Source organism: Hyperolius riggenbachi, chromosome 10 (genome assembly GCF_040937935.1).
Source record: "Hyperolius riggenbachi isolate aHypRig1 chromosome 10, aHypRig1.pri, whole genome shotgun sequence".
Taxonomy (NCBI): Eukaryota; Metazoa; Chordata; class Amphibia; order Anura; family Hyperoliidae; genus Hyperolius; species Hyperolius riggenbachi.
In genome coordinates this window covers 123,914,462-123,934,789 of record NC_090655.1, presented here as the reverse complement: position 1 = coordinate 123,934,789, position 20,328 = coordinate 123,914,462, and the positions used below count along the sequence as shown (strand labels likewise).

The window sequence follows — 20,328 nt, the reverse complement described above, 5'->3', positions numbered from 1 at the left end:
AGTGTATTCTTTCATTGTCTTTGCTGTTCGGTACCCTACCCCTTCTTTCTCTCCCGCTGCAGGGTACTTACTAAGATTAGGAAGGAGGCACACCATTGATATACACTAGCCTTCTTGGTGGAGGTAGACTATTGCTGGGCTAGATATAGACTAAAGTGAATCTTCAAGATCCGCACCATCAACATAGTATCTTTATTAAATGTATAAAGTTAAAACATGATAAAAATAGCGTGGGTCAGAGATGACGCACAGGCGTTTCTGATTTCCACAGTCCTTTCTCAAATCTTCATGGACCCACACTAACCATTCCTCAGTACAACCATGCTTAAATACATAAAAAGAGGACCACATAGAGAACTATCCGATTAACTCAGATGAGTATGGCTCTGCCCGCTTCCAGATTTGCTGTTAGCATTTGGCCCCGCCTACGTATTGCTCATTGCTCCAGAGTGGATCCCTGCACATCACTTTATTACATTGGTGCAAGAACAAATTTGACATTTAAATATAGACTAAAGGCATTTACTGGCATTGCATTTCGGAGCCAAAATAGGCATTTGTGATTGTTTTTGCCCATCACTGTGCCCTCAGCCAGTGACATGTCATGTGCGTTCAGGTTGGACTAGTGACATGTACTGTTCTATGAAAAGGTGAGGGGGACAGGAGGTCCACAGTGCCGGTGGACAAAGCAATATCTCTGCCTGGTTGGTTGGCTCCCATGTTGAAAGGCATTGAAGATGGCTGATGTTTGCCAATATTTCAGCTGTTAAAAGTGGAATATATACAGCTTTACCCACTGTAGCATTGGGAATATTTTTGTATGTTTCTTTTCACTTGTGTGGATCCTTAAAGTGAACCAGAGACGAATCACCCTCATGTATTTTACCATATATATCAGTGGGGACATTAAAGAAACCACCTACCTTGCTTTCTGTTTCATTCTTCACTGCTCAGCCTGCTTGTTATCAGCCCTGATAAAATCCCCGACTAAGCATTCAGTCTGGCTTTGCTCAGAAATCATTATAGCTGAGTCTGTCTTCTCTGGTGTCTTTTCAAGCCCAAGCCTGCCCCCTTCTGGATCTGCTATAATGACTCAGCTATAATGATTCCTAAGCAAAGCCAGACTGAATGCTCAGTCTGGGATTTTATCAGGGCTGGTAACAGGCAGGCTGAGCAGTGAAGGATGAAACAGAGAGCAGGGTAGGTGTTTTCTCTAATGTTCCCACTGATATATATGGTAAAATATATGAGGGTGCTTTGTCTCTGGTTCACTTTAAAGTGACATTTTAGTTATGCCTTTTCCTCCTGTATTGTACACGTGACGGATGTCCATCGTGTACTTTCTATTATTTTTTTTCACATTTTTTCTCTATCATCCCTTATTGCAGCCACTGATTTGTACTGAAAGCCTGTGGTAGACCTTCGGGGCTGGGGCAGGGTGCAAGTTGCTGTCTGAATGACATCTCCTGTTGCTGAGTATACATTAGGATGTGTGCATGCAAGGAGCACCATTCAAACTCATGCGGCTTGAGAATGGACCACAGTGGTGGAATTTGATTGGTTCATTTTCAAGGTTCGTAACACTGCATAGAAAATTTGCATCAACTCAGAATTAATTGCATCTTACTGACCAGCCATCCCTATTGAGCACATCTTTGTGTGGGGCAGACTTAGTGTGTTCCCCACACATAGCGGATAGCACTCTCGCCTTACAGCACAGTTGAATTCTAGCCAGGGCACTATATGCACATAGTTTGTAGGTTCTTCCCATGTCTGTGTGGGTTTCCTCCAGTACTCCAGCTTTCTACCACATCCCCAAAACATACAGATAAGTTAATTGGCTTACCCCTAAATTGGTCATTGACTACGATGGACATTTGACTATGGTAGGGATTAGATTGTAAGCTCCTGTGAGGGGCAGTTAAAGAGGAACTGCAGTGAAAATAATGTAATAAAAAGTGCTAATTATGTATAAATTATTTACTCAGTGATGGCCTATTGTAAAATATTTCCTCTCCCTGATTTAAATTCTGACATTTATCACATGGTGACATTTTTACTGTTGTCAGTGGAAGGATATGCTTGCTTTTTTGGCAGTTGGAAACAACTGTAAACAGCTGTTATTTCCCACAATGCAACAAGGCATCCACAGTTTGATGTCAGAACCATGGTCCTGACATCACACTGTAGGAGGGGTTTCACCACAATATCAGCCATACAGAGCCCCCTGATGATCCGTTTGTGAAAAAGAAAATATTTCTCATGGGAAAGGGGGTATCAGCTACTGATTGGGATGAAGGTGAATTCTTGAAACAGTTTCTCTTTAATGACAAGACTACATACTCAGAGGGGGGTTGTCACTGGAGATTCTTCAAGAGTGACCATGAGCAATGTTTATGGAGGTCCCAACTGACATACTGGCTTCCCCGCCACCAAGCCACCTGACTATTTCCTCTGTAACACAGTCCCACCTGCAGCTCTATATTGATCTGAGAGATATCTATGTGCTTTCAGTCCTATGGGAGAAAGGCGCTTTACAAATGTTATTCTATTATTGTATAGTAAGAACAGTCAGATATGCAGGACTCAGAGGTAGCCAAGAAAAGCCCCATATACTGTATTCAAGCAGGATGACACTCACTGCCAGGACTACAGGACAGGTGAGACATCTGCATTCTCAGAAGACTTTACATGGCATATTCTGCATTGGGTGAGGAGGATTACAGGCCTAGGAGAGGGCAATGTACTGAAATGTACAATACTATAACTGGGGGCATTATACTGCAAATGTACGGCACTCTAGCAGGGGTCAATATAATGGAAGTCACCATAAAAGGGGTCTAAACAAATGGAGGGCATTATAACAGGAAGATAAAAAATACAGGGCATTATAAGTTGAGGGCACTATAGCAAAGTCACATGTCACGAAGGGAATAAGAGACAGCGCAGCAGAATAATAACTGAGGGCTATATTATAAGAACCATACTGGTATTGGAGGCATTATAAACAGAGGGCACTGTAATATGCAATATGATGAAGAGGACCAGACAAAAAGGCATTATAACAGGGAGTAATCATATAGAGAGCATATTAACCTTTTAACTGCCTTTTTTTGTGTGTGCTGCAGCGCCAAATATACCCTTTACTCCCCCAGCCTCCCTAAGCCTAACGCAGAGTGGTGCAGGGTGCAAATGATATAATTACCTGATCTGGACACAGGATTAGGAATGCTCATTTGGATTCCGTGGAAATGCAATTTCCGCATTTCCGATCGGAAATTGCATTTCCGCATCAGAATTCGGAGATCGGTAATACAAGCGTGGTAGGCGGAATTCTGCAGATTTCCGCCGGAAATCGCAGAAATTTTCACCGACTTTAACATCGATTTTCTCAAAAACTATAAGGTCTTTTTGAAAACTTTTTCTTCATCTTGTTCACAGTCTTCTGGTGTACGACCTACGGGGGCTTTGCTATTAACCGCTAAGTCGGCAGCTTTTGACTGTAATGTAAAATACAGAAAATCAGCATTATCCAATATGCGGTAATTTTAAGCCGATCAGAAGACTCAGAATGAATAAGTCAATCAGAGAATGTGGAAATTTCCGCCTAAATCCCCATTCTTTGATTGGTTTATTCATCCTGAGTCTTCTGATTGGCTTAAAATTACCGCATATCGGATAATGTGGATTTTCTGCATTTTACATTAAAGTCAAAAACCTCCAACTTTAGCGGTTAATAGCAAAGCCCCCATAGATCCTCGACACACCAAATTTTCAGGGTTTATTAAACAGAAGACTGTAAATAAGATGAAAAAAAAACTTTTCAAAAAGACTTTATAGTTTTTGAGAAAATCAATGTTAAAGTCGGTGGAAATTTCCACTATTCAGAATGTGAAAACCAGTAGCGGAGAGCGGAATCGGTAGCGGTAACAGTAATCAGCAATGGCGGAATGCTGATTTTCTGCGGAATCAGAAATTGGCATTTCCGACCATCCCTGCACAGGATCAGCTCTCCCAGCGACTCTGTAATGCTGACATATTCCTTCGGCTCCCGATCACATGTCATATCATGTGATTGGGAAGATGTCAACACTACAGCGCCACCTGGTGGGAGAGAGAAGAGCAAATCCTGCATCCAGATCAGATAAATATATCAAGTGCTCCCTGCACTGCTCCCCATTAAGTTACCAAGGCAGCCCGAGTAGCCCTTCCCCAGGTTATCTAAAATGAGATAACTTGGGAAGGCCAGTTAAAATGTGATCAACAAGACAGACGTGTAATTTGCATTGTTTCTAAATAAAAAAAAATATGTCCAATTCCCTCTCACTTCAGGTGTGCATTAAGCTTTTAAGTTTCAAGAAAACTGAAAGAGGTGGTAAAACTTTATATTGCTGAATTTAATAAATATATAGAGCAAAATAGAAAAGTTAAAACAGCACCACGATTAACATGCAAATTGCAGTGCTGTTTTTCCACAGTGCAATTCACTTTTTCCCGATTTGCAATCGCCGTCCTGCATGATTTTTGGTGCTTTGGTACTTTGTATAGGAGCGCAGGAAAATCGCATCGCAATCACGCTGCAAAGCGAGTTTTCCCTGCAAATTTGGATATCCAAACTGCTTTCCCGGTGTGTTTTTATTTCTCCTGTCTGAAATTATACACTCGACAGATCGCGATGCAATCGCGGCTAAATCACGGTAGTGGAAATGGAAGAAAACATGATTGCACTGCAGTGTGATTGCACACACGATCACTTTTCCTAATGGAATGAACCCTATATGGATATCTATCTATCTATCTATCTATCTATCTATCTATCTATCTATCTATCTATAGTATATCTTCTGCTCTATGTATTTATGTATTGTACAGTGACAAAATCATGTCAGCTGCCTAAATATTAGATATTTGATCGAAGCAGCTTTAGAATTATGTGGCAGCTATGCAGGTAAGTCTCACATGCCCCCCTTTCACAGTACATTGATTTCCAATAGAGACTGGCTAGGTGAGAGCAACGCAGCAAGGTTTGTGTGTATCTCTCAGTGGCAGAATGAGTCTTGTCATAACAGAGACAGACGTCAGAAAACAATGACTGGGACCAGCCACTTTAAACTCAAGCACTGGGTAATGCAATAGCCCACCCGCACTGGATTCCACGTTAATTATAAAGCAATGAATACATCACACAATCCTGGGAAACTTTAGGCCAAAAAAAAAAAAAAATACCAGCACAGCTCTTGGACAATCATTCACAAAGTTTGACATTAAAAAGTGCTGACAGCAATAAAGACAGAAAGAAGCCTTACTTTCATCTCTCTAAATAACCTTTAGGTCATACAAGTCTCTTTGGCTCAACCTCCCATACCAAAAGTTCTCCCATTTTGTTATTAAATAGAGATCCGGCCTACGCATCTCCCAGTCCTCTCACTCCCACTGAGTAACAGATAAATATTTCTTTTCTAACAATTATTATTATGGTATTTCAAATGATCTAACGTCAGAACAGCTTGGGAGGTAACCTTGAAAATTTCGAGCAAAAAAAAATGCAACATAAATAAAATGTAACCTAAAGAAGATATAACTTAAATATTCATATTTATATAAATTCTCCCTATACAAGATGATCATGTATATTTTATGCAGAGTGCGTATTCTGTGGCACGCAGCAGTATAAAGACACAGAACGTCTCTGAATCCAGTCACTTCGTAGCTTGGCACAAAATTAGTCATTCTTCATGTTGTGTTTTTAAGGCGTTTTAATCAAGGTTGATGAAACCTTTAGCCATGGATAGTCAGGGTCACAGAATATGGTGATCACTAATTGTATTTATAGGTGTGGCCTTTTTGCCTCAGAATAGCAACACTTTGAATGATGATGGGCATGGTGGTGATGAGGATAATAATAACAGAGGAAGGCCCTCATTCAATTCACTTTTTCTCCTTAGTTTTCTCCTAGGTGATATTTTCTTATCTTATCAATAATATGCCCTTTAAGCCATCAGCAAGAAAATGCTTAAAATAATTTTGCCAGTACTTGTTCACCTACTTTTTGGTACTTTTTAAAATTCAGAGTGCTGAAAATGTATTTTCTGGACCAATGCAGATGGTATCTATGTACTGCCGGTGACTGTGTGGCTCTGAGTGGATGTATATTCCAACTATTCGCCGCCGTGCACTCATGCCGTCTGCACCGCTGTTCTAATGCTACACCCACTTGCTCTGCTGTCTCAGTGACAGCAGAGCTTCTGCATTTCTGTCAGGAGCCAATTTCATTGGTTCCTGACCCCGTGATTACTGTGAGCCAATCAGAGTAATCACAGGGCACAGTAGGAAAAGGATGGCTCTGGTCCTTAAAGGACTTACGAGGTGAATAACATAAAAAAAGTTATTTACCTCATTGCAAAAGCAGACCTCAGGGCAGACGAATTGCGCCTTCCTTGTCACGATCAGGTGCTTTATCAGGCTGATCCACTCTTCATTGTAGCTCCCGACCCTCCCCAGGATCGCCTTATGAGAATCGCCGCTTTTAAAATCTACCTCCTGCACAGCTCGCATAGCCGTGGCTGCGCAGGATTACAGCCCTGCTCATGGCTGCAGGAGGTAGATTTTTAAAGCGGCGATTCTCATAAGGCGACCCTGGGGAGGGTCGGGAGCTACAATAAAGAGTGGATTAGCCTGATAAAGCGCCTGATAGTGACAAGGAAGGCGCTATTCGTCTGCCCTGAGGTCTGCTTTTGCAATGAGGTAAATAACTTTTTTTATGTTATTCACCTCGTAAGTCCTTTAACCTTCCTGGCGGTAACCCCGAACTTAGTTCGGGGTAAACCGCGCAGTAGGTTTTCTCAGGCCCTGCTGGGCCGATTTGCACAAATTTTTTTGCTGCACTTTGCTAGCTGCGTGAGCACACCAATCGCCGCCACCCCGTGCCAATTCGCTGCTATCCGCCGCGCCACCCCCCCCCCCCAGACCCCTTGCGCAGCCTGGCCTATCAGCGGCAGGCAGCCCTGAGGGGTGGATCGGGACTCCTGATGACGTCATGATGTCGGTGACGTCATCCCGCCCCATCGCCAAAAAAATTACAAAAAAAGGCTGCGCTGCCCCCTAGCGGTTTTTAATAGACCGCCAGGAGGGTTAAAGGGCCAGCGCCGATCGATCCTGAAAGGGTTAAACAGAAGATGAAACATTATCTCCTAGGAGAAAACTTAGGAGAAAAAGGAAATTGAATAAGGGCCAGAGAGGGGGGGGGGGAGAGAGAGAGAGAGAGTTCTTTGCAAAAAGGCATTTTTTGTATTTTAATGCTTGACAGTAGACATTTAAACATTCTCTCTTATTTTTTCTCTTGCAGAGTTGTGTGATAAAAGAGTTTGTGTCAGGAAGGAAAGGAGTGGTACCCCACAATTACATAGGATCCAATTCTACATTTTCTTGCTGTGTAAAACATATCATTATTGAGTATACTTTCTTTAGGCTGCAGACTGCAAAAAACCCAACCCCACATAATATTATATGTGTGCATTGGTGTGCTCTTTTCTAGGGATGATCAATAAGATACAAATAATTTCTCCTAACATTCAAATTTAAAGAAAATCTGGAGGGATGCGGAAGGACAGCGCAGGCACAGGATGACTGCAGAGTTGCTACAAGAAGCCCCAGGTAAGTTAAACTGCTTTTCTTTTCACTTACCGTAAATAACCCTTTAATTTAAATGATATGCAGTTTGAAATTGGACCAATTAGAATAACTTCCTGTCAATTTTTTTTGGTCCAAGTTCACGCTGCATTTAACTTACATGAGATTTGAATGTTCGGAGAAATTATTTGCATCTCATTCCTTCCTACTCTTTTCATATTGAAAAATCATGTCTTTTTCTTATATCTGGTGTGATTGTAATATTATTTTTTTTTAGAAATCATCAGATAGTACATATGACCTTCACATTTACAATCGCAGGATCAACAGTTTTTGAGCGGCCCACAAAGAGTTTGTATGTTCTCTCCGTGTCTGCGTGCGTTTCCTCCGGGCACTCCGGTTTCCTCCCACATTCCAAAAACATACGGATAAGTTAATTGGCTCCCCCTAAAAAATTGGCCCTAGACTACAGTACTTACACTACATAATATACAGACATATGGCAATGGTAGGGATTAGATTGTGAGCTCCTTTGAGGGACAGTTAGCGACAAGACAATATATATATATATATATATATATATACACTGTACAGCGCTGCGTAATATGTCGGCGCTATATAAATACTAAATAATAATAATATATATATATATATATATATATATATATATATATATATATATATATATATATATATATATATACACACACACACATACAGTATATATATATACACACACACACATATATATATCATCGTGTGCATATTACATCAGACATACTGGACTATTACTATTTATATGATGCAATATCACTCACTTGATAATTGAAAAGTACCATGTATTCTTGTGTTCATGTATGTAAGCTGAAGAGAGGCAGTATATGTGAGGTAACTTACTTAAGCCATAGGAGTTTGATGTAATTTACAGGTTGAAAATGAGTGGGAGGAGAGAATGATAAGAGTTAATGTTTGAAAACTAGTCTTTGAGGATGGGAGTCTCCTACAAGTGAAAAGAAATACAGTATAATTAAAATTGATGTATCAATTTCACAGGAGGAATGCAACATTAATCAAAAAGTACATGTCGACAGAAAAAAAAAAGCAGTAGGCAGAACATGGCCTCTCGCTAGTGCAAAACTCCTCAGTGTAAGAATGTGGATTCCCAGTATTTGTACTGGCTCTGGAAATTACAGCTGAGATTTTGATGAAGCAATATGTGTGTTTGTTCATGTTATTAGAAGTAAGGTGTTTTTGAAGCTACAAGGCAAAAACTGCAACAGACCAAGCATGTTGAAGAATTCTTAATTTTTTTTTAAATCTCATTGTAAATTCAAGAATTGTAATCTCTTCCATTTTTTTTCTTTTATTCTCCTGTAACCCTTAGACTGCCATCATATAAAGGTGTTTTAAAGCTTTTTAATAGAAAACTACTTCCGGCTGCAGCGGACGTCTATAGGCATTTTTTCCCCCATATTACTTTGTCCCGGATGTCCAAAAGGTATTTAGTACAAAGACTTGACTCAGAGCCAACTTTCTACATTACTTGAAACATGCAAAAAAAAAATTCTTTGTTGATGCAAAAATAGGCAAATGTCACTGCAAATCTATGCATCTTGAATATGGACCAATCAAATGCTTTCACTGCAAGATGTGATGATGAGTCCATTTTACAATAGATTTTCATAATTTGGTATCATAATAATTGGCATCATTCTCAATCATCTCAAATTTAGTTTCACCACAATATCAATCCTATTGACTAATTCTGATAATGGTGCATCTAGATTTGGGCAAAACACGTAATAAACACAATATATAGATAGCTGCCACTGTCGTGTAGATTTTGTTAAAAAAAAAAAAGCTGGCAGTCTAAGGGTTAATATATTATTTACTAGAGAGAATCATATAATATAATATTCATATGAATGCTCAGTTAATATATGAAACGGCCAAATGGAATGAAGCAGAATTTTCTCTTCTTTTCACCCTATTAAATGCTCGAGGCAAATATAAAGTCCATTGATCTCATTAAATTTTGTTAATCCACCCCATATGGCCCCTGTCACATGGGCAATTGAAAAGGTGATTCCTTGCTGGTGACATGTTACTAGAAAAGAATCACCTGAGCAGTTTTACATTAGCAGCAATGGCATCGCAGCAACAGAGCAGCTCGACGCTGCGTCACTAGCCGAAATACAGCACACGCGTCAACCTTCACTCACACGCACAGCAACAGCTAGACAGTTCATTGCTAGCCACTAATGAAGCTATTGCTGCTATTGTAAATCCATTTGGATTATTCCCACCTGACCTCATGTCTCCAGCAAGGAATCACCTTTGTAACTGGTTGTGTGACATAAGACCAAGACTGTTATCTGGGACAAGTACCACCCTCTATATCAATCTTAGTTTGCACTTCATAACATAGTAATAGTAGTAGAAGTAGCAATAATAATAATAATAATAATAACTTAATTTGAGGCTTGACAAAGCACTTCTTTTTAAAAACATTTTTTACCCCAGTATTTAAGAACTTTGTGAAATATGACTGGAAGTTATATTTTAAGCACATAATAATGAACTAATTTACAATGTTACTGTGTTTATTTTAATAATTTATTTTTCAGAGCTGAGTTAGATTTCTCAGATGATGTATATATTATTTTTGCACAATGTTGTATTGTTGACTTAAGAAATGATTGATCATTTTGCTTTAACTGGATTTGAACCAACACAAAAACATTTTTAGATCAAATTTTAAGCAATATCACGTGAGAGTAGTAGTAGTAGTAGTAGTAGTAGTAGTAGTAGTAGTAGTAGTAGTAGTAGTAGTAGTAGTAGTAGTAGTAGTAGTAGTAGCAGCAGTAGTAGCAGCAGTAGCAGCAGTAGCAGCAGTAGTAGTAGTAGTAGTAGTAGTAGTAGCCAATAATACCAAATATAGTAGCTGCTATGATGAGTCACTAGTGCTATCAACTAATCTCTGTCACTAGCTGCTATCACTAGCGAATACATTAAAGAGTAACCGTCGGGCATAACATCAAAAATCAATTCTTTATTTTTATCTGGTGGTAAACAGGTAATAAGGATGCTAACAAGGCAATTCAAAAGTTAAAAATCACTCTTATTTTTCTTCTCCATAAAACATCATTCCCGAGTTTCCCTGGCTCTTATTTGGTACATCTGCGGCACAAAAGAAGTTGCAGGGCATGCTGGGTTTTCTTTTTTACTTTCCCCTCAGGGTAGGTTCACAGTGGGACGTTAAAGTCGCGCGTTATTAGAGTTGAGCCGAAATTTTCGTAATTTCGCATTACTATAATTACGCATGCGAAATTTGCGATTACGATGCGAAATTACGGTAGCGTAATTGCCATTAAAATCGTAATTGAAAATACCGTAAGCGTAATTTTAAACGCGTAATTTCGCGTTTCATTCATGCCGTAATTTCGCATTAAACGCTACCGTAATTTCGCATTAAACCGTAACGCTCCGTATAATATAAAAAAGCCGCCGACTTTAAGGGTTAATAGCAAAGCCCCCTTAAATGCTAAGAGCCTCAAATTTGGAGAATATATTAAGGAGATCAGGAGGAATAAGAGGAAAAAAATTTTTTTCAAAAAGACCTTATAGTTTTTGAGAAAATCGATGTTAAAGTTTCAAAGTAAAAATGTATACATTTCAAAACCCGCCGACTTTAACGGTTAATAGCAAAGCCTGCTTAAAGTTTAGGAACACCAAATTCCTAGGGTATATTAAGGGGATCAGTGGGAATAAGAGGAACATTTTTTTTTTCAAAAAGACCTTATAGTTTTTGAGAAAATCGATTTTTAAGTTTCAAGGGCAAAAATGTCTTTTAAATGCGGAAAATGTCAGGGTTTTTTGCACAGATAACAATAGTGTATTATTTTCATAGATTCCCACAAGTGGGAAGAGTTTTACTTACTTCGTTCTGAGTGTGGGAAATATAAAAAAAAACGACGTGGGATCCCCCCTCCCAGACCTCTTTAACCCCTTGTCCCCCATGCAGGCTGGGATAGCCAGAATGCGGAGCACCGGCCGCGTGGGGCTCCGCACCCTAACTATACCAGCCTGCATGGTCCATGGATTGGGGGGTCTCGGAAGGGGAGGGGCAGCCAAGCTTTCCCCTCCCCCTCTGAGCCCTTGTCCAATCCAAGGACAAGGGGCTCTTCTCCACCTCCGATGGGCGGTGGAGGTGGAGGCCGCGATTTCCTGGGGGGGGGTTTCATGGTGGAATCTGGGAGTCCCCTTTAAAAAGGGGTCCCCCAGATGCCCACCCCCCCTCCCAGGAGAAATGAGTATAGAGGTACTTGTACCCCTTACCCATTTCCTTTAAGAGTTAAAAGTAAATAAACACACAAACACTTTGAAAAAGTATTTTAATTGAACAAAAAACATAACCACGAAAAAAGTCCTTTAATATTCTTAATTAACCATTAATACATACCTGTCCCTTTAAATAAATGATCCCTCGCAATATCCTCGGAAATGTTCTATCAGTTACAATGTAACAAAGTTATTACAATGTAACAACTTTGTTACATTGTAATTACGCCGCACCCGACGCCACTCGCCGCTCAGCCGCCGCATACGCGTCCGTGCTGCATGGACCCGACAGAGCTCTGAGCTATATAGCTCAGAGCTCTCTAAGCATCTTTGTATTTGGGCTCCAAGGAGCCCCATTGGTCCTTAGCAGACCAATGGGGTTCCTTCTGATTTGAAGGAACCCCATTGGTCTGCTAAGGACCAATGGGGCTCCTTGGAGCCCAAATACAAAGATGCTTAGAGAGCTCTGAGCTATATAGCTCAGAGCTCTGTCGGGTCCAGACTCCGTGCAGGATGCTAAGTCCCTCCGGCTCCGCTGCCCTCCCCGCCTCTCCCACATGTCACCCACATGTCACCCACATGTGGGTGACATGTGGGTGACAGATGTGGGCGGGGTGGACAGCGGGGGCCAGCGGGGACTTAGCGTCCTGCACGGACGCGTATGCGGCGGCTGAGCGGCGAGTGACGCCGGGTGCGGCGTAGTTACAATGTAACAAAGTTGTTACATTGTAATAACTTTGTTACATTGTAACTGATAGAACATTTCCAAGGATATTGCGAGGGATCATTTATTTAAAGGGACAGGTAAGTATTATTGGTTAATTAAGAATATTAAAGGACTTTTTTCGTGGTTAAAATACTTTTTCTAAGTGTTTGTGTGTTTATTTACTTTTAACTCTTAAAGGAAATGGGTAAGGGGTACAAGTACCTCTATACTCATTTCTCCTGGGAGGGGGGGTGGGCATCTGGGGGACTTTTTAAAGGGGACTCCCAGATTCCACCATGAACCCCCCCCAGGAAATCGCGGCCTCCACCTCCTCCGCCCATCGGAGGTGGAGAAGAGCCCCTTGTCCTTGGATTGGACAAGGGCTCGGAGGGGGAGGGGAAAGCTTGGCTGCCCCTCACCTTCCGAGACCCCCCAATCCATGGACCATGCGGGCTGGTATAGTCAGGGTGCAGAGCCCCACGCGGCCGGTGCTCCGCATTCTGGCTATCCCAGCCTGCATGGGGGACAAGGGGTTAAAGAGGTCAGGGAGGGGGGACCCCACGTCGTTTTTTTTTTATATTTCCCACACTCAGAACGAAGTAAGTAAAACTCTTCCCACTTGGGGGAATCTATGAAAATAATACACTATTGTTACCTGTGCAAAAAAAACTGACATTTTCCGCATTTAAAAGACATTTTTGCCCTTGAAACTTAAAAATAGATTTTCTCAAAAACTATAAGGTCTTTTTGAAAAAAAATGTTTTCCTCTTATTCCCACTGATCCCCTTAATATACCCTAGGAATTTGGTGTTCCTAAACTTTAAGCAGGCTTTGCTATTAACCGTTAAAGTCGGTGGGTTTTTAACTGTATACATTTTTACTTTGAAACTTTAACATTGATTTTCTCAAAAACTATAAGGTCTTTTTGAAAAAAAAATTTTTCCTCTTATTCCTCCTGATCTCCTTAATATATTTTCCAAATTTGAGGCTCTTAGCATTTAAGGGGGCTTTGCTATTAACCCTTAAAGTCGGCGGCTACCTAACATTGATCCATGCGTCAACTTTTCCGCTTGGGAGCATGGCCATACGCATTAATTTCGTAATACCCACTGTAATGCGAAAATTACGCGAAAAATTACGCTTACGCGAAATTTCGCGAAATCCTTCTTCATTACGATTATGTACTTATGGCCATAATCGTAATACACTAATTACGCGAAATTTCGCGAAATCGTAATTACGTCATTACGCTCATCTCTACGCGTTATAGCCCTTTCTAACGTGTACAAGAGCACTGCAATGTAAAGTCAATGCTACATTCACAGTGCATGCGTTGCGTTATAGTGTAACGCAGCACATTCTGTGAAAGTAGTGCTTGCCGTGCATTTGGCACGTTATGGGCTGCGTTACTGTGTTTGCACATGGTCAGTGGATTTTGTTTTTAATAAAAAAAACCCTAACGCATGCGCTGTTTTGGGCGCATCAGGATGCCACGATAACGGTGCATTTGATGTGACGTTAAGGTCGCATTGAAATGACAGCTAAATGCAACGCAATATAGCATAACGTGTACTAACACATTATGCTTTTGTGTTGCGTTACTACCTGCGATGCGACCTTAACGTCAGTGGTGCTCAGCAGAGCTCGAATATTCGAGTAGCTCGAATATTCGAGCTCTTTTTCAGCTATTCGAGCTCGGTATTCGAGCTCCGAATAGCTGGAGCTATTCGAATGGGCTATCCGAGTACACTCGAATAGCCCATTCACTATTCGAGCTATTCGAGCAACCCGGCGCTATTCGAGCTCGGTACCGAGCTCGAATAGCGTCATAGCCCAGATTGATGTCCTTAGAGCCAATCAGAGGGCTCCCAGGCCCTCTGACGGCAGCCAATCACAGAGGGGGACCCTGGCCAGCCCCTACCCTATAAATAGCGGCCGCCATGTTCCGTTTCTCCATGCTTGCCTGAGACTTGTACAGAGAGAGAGTTGCTCCTTTGTGCTTTGGCTTAGCAAGTGCTCTATTGTGATCATTTACCTAGCGTTTTTGCTCACCTACACCTGCCATATACACCTATATTGTTGTTAGTTAGATAGACATTGTATTTTAGTTAGTAGCTTGTGTGTTACATTAGAGACAGGCAGCTGCTGCAAGCTTACAGGTTTAGGCCTCAGGGGGGCCTTGCCTCTGTGGGCAGCTGTCCTCTGTTTATTTCTCTCATCTATACCAGTATTTCTGCTGTCCTTTACTAATAGTATTGTAGTTATACTGTACTAGGAGTAGGACACTCACTGACTGTCACTGTTTATAGGCTACTAGCTAGCTCCTGCGTGTGTGCACTCACTCACTGTCTGTGTGTACAAACACTCTATTTCCTTCTGATTACTGATAGATTATTGTTAGTTAGTTGTACTTACTTACTACTTACTCTTACTGTACCCGTAGGGACACTCACTGTCACTGTTCATATAGGCTACTAGCTCCTGCGTGTGCGCACTGCACTCACTGTCTGAGTGTACACACACAACACACACTCTATTTCCTTCTGATCGCTGATTGATTATCGTCATTAGTTAGTTCTACTTACTGTTACTACTTACTCTTACTGTACTAGGAGTCTAGGACACTCAGTCACTGTCCATAGGCTACTAGCTCCTGCGTGCGTGCACTCACTGTCTGAGTGTACACACACCCACACTCCATTTCCTTCTGATCGCTGATTGATTATCGTAATTAGTTAGTTCTACTTACTGTTACTACTTACTCTTACTGTACTAGGAGTCTAGGACACTCAGTCACTGTCCATAGGCTACTAGCTCCTGCGTGCGGTCACTCACTGTCTGAGTGTACACACACCACCCACACTCCATTTCCTTCTGATCGCTGATTGATTATTGTAATTAGTTAGTTCTACTTACTGTTACTACTTACTCTTACTGTACTAGGAGTCTAGGACACTCAGTCACTGTCCATAGGCTACTAGCTCCTGCGTGCGGTCACTCACTGTCTGAGTGTACACACACCACCCACACTCCATTTCCTTCTGATCGCTGATTGATTATTGTAATTAGTTAGTTCTACTTACTGTTACTACTTACTCTTACTGTACTAGGAGTCTAGGACACTCAGTCACTGTGTTCATAGGCTACTAGCTCCTGCGTGCGGTCACTCACTGTCTGAGTGTACACACACCCACACTCCATTTCCTTCTGATCGCTGATTGATTATTGTAATTAGTTAGTTCTACTTACTGTTACTACTTACTCTTACTGTACTAGGAGTCTAGGACACTCAGTCACTGTCCATAGGCTACTAGCTCCTGCGTGCGGTCACTCACTGTCTGAGTGTACACACACCACCCACACTCCATTTCCTTCTGATCGCTGATTGATTATTGTAATTAGTTAGTTCTACTTACTGTTACTACTTACTCTTACTGTACTAGGAGTCTAGGACACTCAGTCACTGTCCATAGGCTACTAGCTCCTGCGTGCGGTCACTCACTGTCTGAGTGTACACACACCACCCACACTCCATTTCCTTCTGATCGCTGATTGATTATTGTAATTAGTTAGTTCTACTTACTGTTACTACTTACTCTTACTGTACTAGGAGTCTAGGACACTCAGTCACTGTGTTCATAGGCTACTAGCTCCTGCGTGCGGTCACTCACTGTCTGAGTGTACACACACCCACACTCCATTTCCTTCTGATCGCTGATTGATTATTGTAATTAGTTAGTTCTACTTACTGTTACTACTTACTCTTACTGTACTAGGAGTCTAGGACACTCAGTCACTGTCCATAGGCTACTAGCTCCTGCGTGCGGTCACTCACTGTCTGAGTGTACACACACCACCCACACTCCATTTCCTTCTGATCGCTGATTGATTATTGTAATTAGTTAGTTCTACTTACTGTTACTACTTACTCTTACTGTACTAGGAGTCTAGGACACTCAGTCACTGTCCATAGGCTACTAGCTCCTGCGTGCGGTCACTCACTGTCTGAACACACACCACCCACACTCCATTTCCTTCTGATCGCTGATTGATTATTGTAATTAGTTAGTTCTACTTACTGTTACTACTTACTCTTACTGTACTAGGAGTCTAGGACACTCAGTCACTGTGTTCAAAGGCTACTAGCTCCTGCGTGCGTGCACTCACTGTCTGAGTGTACACACACCCACACTCCATTTCCTTCTGATCGCTGATTGATTATTGTAATTAGTTAGTTCTACTTACTGTTACTACTTACTCTTACTGTACTAGGAGTCTAGGACACTCAGTCACTGTGTTCATAGGCTACTAGCTCCTGCGTGCGTGCACTCACTGTCTGAGTGTACACACACCACCCACACTCTATTTCCTTCTGATCGCTGATTGATTATTGTAATTAGTTAGTTCTACTTACTGTTACTACTTACTCTTACTGTACTAGGAGTCTAGGACACTCAGTCACTGTGTTCATAGGCTACTAGCTCCTGCGTGCGTGCACTCACTGTCTGAGTGTACACACACTAAATTTACTTGTGATTACTACTGATTATTGTAACTGCTAGTTGTACTTCCTGACTGTTACTACTTACTTACTGTACTAGGGGACACTCACTCAGTCACCTCACCAACCAACCCACTCCATTAAAGTACCCCACTTTTCACCCGCCCTTTTAAAAAACTTTTGTCTATACGCCCAAAACATTGAAGATGTCTGGAAGTGGCAGCCAGCGCGGTTTGGGCAAGGGGAAGGGCAGCAAGGGAATCAGGAGGAGAGGGAGCAGCATTGTGGCAAGCCGCGGCCGCGGGCGCGCCACCATGCACAGTTCCGCAGCAGCAGCAGCAGCGTCAGTGGCTAACATTCCTCCCATAGCCACTGGCCGTGGACGCCTTGGGCGCCGCCCAGCAGGAGCATCTGCAACTCACGCTGCAGAGACACAGCAGCAGCAGCGTGTAGCACCTGCTCCCATTTTCCTCCAGCCGGGTCGGAAACGTCCCATTGAGGAAAAGGATGCAGACACTGTGGTGCAACTCATGACGGAGGATGAGCAGCCCGCCATCAGCTCTGCATCCGAGGCCTCCACCCTCACCACCACCACCACCCCTGTTCGCAGCAGCCGCCCAGCAGGGTCTGGGGAGGAGGCCAGTTCACCGTCACTCGCCGACCTGTCATTCAGCAGTCTTTTGACCCCAGGCATCATGAGTAAATTGTCTGCTGTTGTTGGCGATCTTGAGGAGGAGATGCTGATGGGCACTTTGGGGGATGAGGGATTGGACAGCAAGACTGTGGCGACAGTCAAGCAGCCCATCCATGCATCAGGAGAGGAGTTTGGGGGGTCCTCATCCCAGCAGGACATGTTTCAGGAGGGGGAGGATGATGATGACCCGGTGACAGACAGAGACTGGGTGCCACCACCTCCAGGGGATGTCGTCCTCAGCAGCTCTGAGGAGGAGGAGGAGGATGCGCTTGTGGGCCTTGCAAGGAGGCGCATCATTGCAAGCATTGGCAGCGTCCCACAGCCTGCTGGTGTCTCAGGCTCAGCAGCAGCAGCAGCAGCAGCAGCAGCATCAGCCAGTACCACCCCCAGCCGCACCCAAGCCCCCCCCCCCAACCACCACAGGGAGACAGGCAGCAGCGCTTCCATGCCGTAGGGGGAAGTTTCTGTCACCAATCTGGCGGTTTTTCACCATGCCCACTGTGTACAGCAAGTACGCCACTTGCAACCACTGTCAGCGGAAGTTGAGCAGAGGTGCAGACCCCTTAAAGTTCAGCACCAGCTCGCTCATCAACCACCTTGCGGCTAAACATTTCCACCAGCATGAGGAGTTCCAGAGGCTGAAGGCATCTGCTGCTGGCAGTGGCACCACACCCATCACGGCACAGCCTTCAGCAGCAGCAGCAGCAACAGCAGCCACCCGCCCTCCTGCTCCTCCAGCAGCACCAGCAGGAGTGCGGAAACGCACTGCTCCTCCCCCCTCTGCAACTCCTGCCGCCGACACTGAGGCCTGTTCTGGCAGCCAGTCCTCAGTGGCCTCCTCTGCTGTGTCTGCTGATTCCCGTGTCAGCAAAAGGCCACGCCAGAGCCTTTTGAGCGAGTCCTTCCAGGGGGTGGTTAGGGCTCTGCCTCCCAGCAGCCGTCGCGTGCGGCAGCTGAACGGCTTGCTGGCACGGGCCATGTGCTCCCAACTCCTGCCGTACACGCTCGTGCAGGAGGGGAGCGACATTCGTGCGCTGCTTGCTTGCGCAGCCCCAGACTGGCAGCTCCCCAGCAGACACTTTTTCTCCCGCAAGGCCATTCCTGCACTGCACCGCTTTGTGATGGCCAATGTGGAGCGAGGGCTGGAGCACGCGGTTGGTGAAAGGGTCCACGTCACCATGGACTCCTGGAGCAGCCGCTTCGGGACAGGCCGCTACCTGTCCTTCACTGTCCACTGGGTCAGCTTGGTGGAAGGGGGTGAGGATGGGAGAGCAGCAGCGGGCACAGCAGCAGCAGCAACACAGTGGGTGGTGCCACCCCGCAGGGTCAGGGGAACTGCAGCAGGTTCCTCCGATCCTCTGCCATCCTCCGGCACACCTGGCCAAACCCCCCGCCTCAGCAGCAGCGTGAAGGCCCGCCACTGCCAAGCGCTGCTGCACTTGGTCAGCCTTGGGAAGACCAAGCTGACGGCAACCCATGTGTTGGCCAAACTCCAGGAGCAGGAGAGGATTTGGCTGACCCCCAGAGGCCTCAGAGTCGGAGAGGTGGTGGCCGACAATGGGGCCAATCTGGTTGCCGCAATAGACAGGGGAAACCTGACCCACATCCCCTGTCTTGCCCACGTGCTGAACCTGGTGGTGCAGAAGTTCCTGCGCACCTACCAGGGGATGGGCGAACTGCTGGAAACGGCAAGGAATGTTGTGCGTCACTTCCGGCGCTCGGCTGCAGCCTGTGCGAGCCTGGAAGACGTGCAAAAGGAGCTGGATCTGCCACGCCATCGGCTGATCCTTGACGTTCCGACTCGCTGGAACTCCACCCTGGCGATGTTGGAGCGTCTGGTTGAACAGAGGCGCGCTGTCAAACAGTACCTTGCCCTGGCCACTGTTTCCGCAGCTCTGAGAAGGGACAAGACCAGCAACTTCCCGTCCATCGTCCCCGATGATGACTGGAGGCACATGCAGCAGGTGTGCTTAGTGCTGGCTCCCTTCCTGCAGGCCACAAACATGGTGAGCAGGGACCATGCTATGGTCTGCGAGTGGGTGCCCCTGGTTTCTCTGCTGAACAGGGCCCTCGATGCTTTGCTGGAACAGGGAGCGGCAGCCTTGGACCAGCAGGAGCGGCAACCAGCTGCGCAGTCCACCTCTGAGGGGGAGGAGGAGGAGGACTTGGTGGAGGTCCCTGACCTGGCTGCTGATGAGGGGGATCAGCACAGCGCAGCTGAGTTGGTGCGGGGGTGGAGAGAGGATGAGGCGGCAGAGGAGGAGGATGAGGACAGCACTGACGTCGATGTGCCAGCAGACGTGGCCCGCCTCTTCCCAATGGCAGCGCACATGCTGACGTGCCTGCGCAGGGACCCCAGGGTGATCCAGATGAAGCAGAGGGAGGACATCTGGATCAGCATGATGTTGGACCCACGCCTCAAGGGGAAGTTGAGCCAGTTCCTGCCGCCTGCAGGAG

The 20,328-nt window shown here is 44.4% G+C and overlaps 2 long non-coding RNA genes across 2 annotated transcripts in view; both read left to right on the top strand.

Annotated features, from left to right (window-relative positions):
* The window catches only part of LOC137535773 (uncharacterized), a 41,475-nt gene extending 34,063 nt beyond the window's left edge, over positions 1-7,412 (top strand). Inside the window, exons 2-3 of the long non-coding RNA XR_011024474.1 lie at positions 2,563-2,660; positions 7,346-7,412. This is a non-coding gene — a long non-coding RNA (uncharacterized lncRNA). The remainder of the gene's footprint in view (positions 1-2,562; positions 2,661-7,345) is intronic.
* Positions 7,413-7,581: 169 nt separating this feature from the next.
* LOC137535931 (uncharacterized) overlaps positions 7,582-20,328 on the top strand; it is a 39,603-nt gene continuing 26,856 nt past the window's right edge. Inside the window, exon 1 of the long non-coding RNA XR_011024482.1 lies at positions 7,582-7,653. This is a non-coding gene — a long non-coding RNA (uncharacterized lncRNA). The remainder of the gene's footprint in view (positions 7,654-20,328) is intronic.